We start from the raw sequence: 3,022 nt of genomic DNA on the forward strand, positions 1-3,022 counted from the left end.
GCCTTGCGTTTGACCTTAAGAACCCATTTGTTCCCAATGGCCTTTCGCCCTAGCGGTAGATTCACCAGATCCCAAACCTGATTAGTTCTTATTGACTCAATCTCATCATTCATTGCTTTAATCCACTCATCTTTTGCCGAAGATGAGAGAGCCTCTTGTACTGTCCTAGGCTCATCATCATCATGCGGAGCAATCATGAAAGCTTCCCCTTCAATCTCAAAACGACGTCGGGGAAGATTTCTGCGTTTGCTTCTTCGCGGTTGAGGTTGTTGTGAATCCACCTCTAGTGGTATACTCCCACTAGGCGGTAAGTCACTCCCACTGTCCCTAGGAGTTTGAGGAATTTCTTCATCATTCTCAACTAGTCTACTTAGAGCGCTTTCCTCTCGATCCATAGTTTCATAAAACTCCAAGTTTCTTTCAACCTCACCTCTGGTTGGAAACTCATCCTCAATGAAATCCACATCTTCTGACTCAATTTCAGTCACCCTTCCATCGGTTTGTTCACCTATCAACACATAACCCTTGGAATGCTCTGAATACCTTATAAAGATACATTTCTTTCCTCTGGGACCTAATTTTCCATATTTATGAGAAGTGTCATGAACAATACCCGTTGAGCCTCATGGCCGAAAGTAACTCAAATTGGGTTTCTTACCAGTCCATAACTCATAAGGTGTGGAAGATACTGATTTGGAGGGCACTCGGTTAAGAATGTAGGCTGCAGTCAAAAGTGCATCTCCCCAATATGATATTGGTAAGTTTGCTTGCGCCAACATTGACCTAACCATTTCCAGAAGCGTTCGATTTCTCCTTTCTGCCACGCCATTTTGTTGTGGCGTACTTGGCATCGTTAACTGCCTTTTTATTCCTTTTTCATCACAGAGCCTTTTAAATTGCTCAGAGAGATATTCGCATCCACGATCAGTTCTTAGAGCCTTAATACTCTTGTCTAATTGATTCTCAACCATATTCATATATTGTCTAAAACAATCCAATGCTTCAGATTTATGGGAGATCAAATAGACATGACCGTATCGTGAAAAATCATCTATAAATGTAATGAAATAAAAACTGCCATGTCTTGCCCTCACATTCATTGGGCCACATATGTCCGAGTGGACTAATTGCAATGAAAAAAATGCCCTAGTAGCTTTTCCAAACGGTTTTCTAATTGACTTTCCCATTAGACAATGTTCACATGTGGATAGAGTGACCTTAGCGAGATTGCCTATGAGACCTTCTCTTGCTAATCTAGTCATCCTATCTTGCCCAATATGGCCAAGCCTAGCATGCCATTTAATTGAATCCACATCATCAGAAGAAGTCAATAAAACAAATGATTTGTCATAATTATAATAATTCAAATCCAAAATCATAAATCCGTCTGAAATAAAACCACATCCATAATAAGTTGTTCCCAGATAAATGAAAACACCATTGTCAAATACAAACCGAAAACCAAGTTTAATCATAGTAACTACAGAAAGCAAGTTTCGTCGAATCTCGGGAGAGTATAACACATCATGGAGTAATAGAGTACGACCACCTCGCAAGTCCAGCTTGTAGGTACCAATTCCGAGTACCTCCACACTAGCTCCATTCCCCACTTTGATATCTCGACTCCCAGCAGGAACTCGACGATACTCCACAAATCCAACCCGATCTCGAGCTACATGCTCGGTTGCTGCTGAGTCTACAGTCCACATAGGATAGGAGTGAGCAACCATAACATGGCTAGTAACATAAACATAGCGAGAAAAGTCAGAGAGTACCTTCTTCGGCTCAGTACACTCACGAGCGAAGTGGCCTTCCTTTCCGCAGTTAAAACAAACCATCTTGGACTTATCTCTTCTACCAGCGCGCTTACCTCTCTTGCGCTTGTTAGTCCTTTGACTCCTTTCCTTCTTAGGCGCTGGTCCAGCAGTTCCATGTTTACCTTTGTTCTTGCGCTTGAGCCTAAAAGCCTTGCTCGAACTTGACTCAGCCAAGTATGCAGAACTATTGGGCTTAGCAGCCTCTAGGCGCTCAGCTTCAAGTTCCAAATGACGCGAAACATCTTCAAAAGTTTTAATGTTCTCATTGTGCGTCAAATTTTGGCTCATAGCATCCCAGGAACTAGGTAATGAACGAATCACCGCTTGGACCTGCTGCTCATCAGTAAGGTTGTTTCCAGCTGCTTTGAGTTCGCGGATCATGGATGACATCACCCTGAGATGTTGCTTCATTGTTTGATCTGAGCGCATCTTGTAGGAGTCAAATCTCATGGTCAATCCACGCAGTCTAGTGGCAGAAGTGCCACCAAACTTTAACTTCAGTGCTTCCCACATGCCTTTAGCCGTTGGATGTACCTCGAACTCACCAATTAGATCATTGTGCATGCTGCTTAACATGGTAAAGCGCGCACATTGATCCTTTTTGCGCCAATTTTCAAAAGCAGCAATATCTCTTGTATTTTGTTCGGTATCTTCTTGCTCTGGCTCAGTCAATGAATGGGACAGGGTCTCCAAGACCTCTTGTTCATTTAGGACATATCGAATCTTTCGATGCCAAATGTCATAATTTTCCCCATCCAATTTTTCCCCTTTATTCAAATCAGCAACAATGCTTTTTGAAGCCATATTACTACAAAAAAAAAAAAAAAATTGCGCAAGGGATATTACACACATAACCCAAAAAAAATTTACAGCGTTAATCTAAGTTAAACAAAAATAATTATTAACACGTCGCAGGATCGAAAATTCGCTAAGCTTCTTAATCATCTCCCGCGCCACAAGTGTCAAATTATTAATTTTTAACTTAATTTTCGCGCAAAATTATGTATGGAAGGAAAAATAAATTCAACTCAACCATACTCCCACTTGTTAAAATAATCTGGGCATAATCCAACATATATATATATATATGCCTCTTTACACCAATAAAATATATATATGCTGAAAAACAATATTCATTCACACATATAAAACTAATAAAGGCTTCCTTTACTAAAGAGTTCCTGCAGCCCAGTGGTGATGCTTTG

Source organism: Alnus glutinosa, chromosome 13 (genome assembly GCF_958979055.1).
Source record: "Alnus glutinosa chromosome 13, dhAlnGlut1.1, whole genome shotgun sequence".
In the NCBI taxonomy this organism is placed as follows: Eukaryota; Viridiplantae; Streptophyta; class Magnoliopsida; order Fagales; family Betulaceae; genus Alnus; species Alnus glutinosa.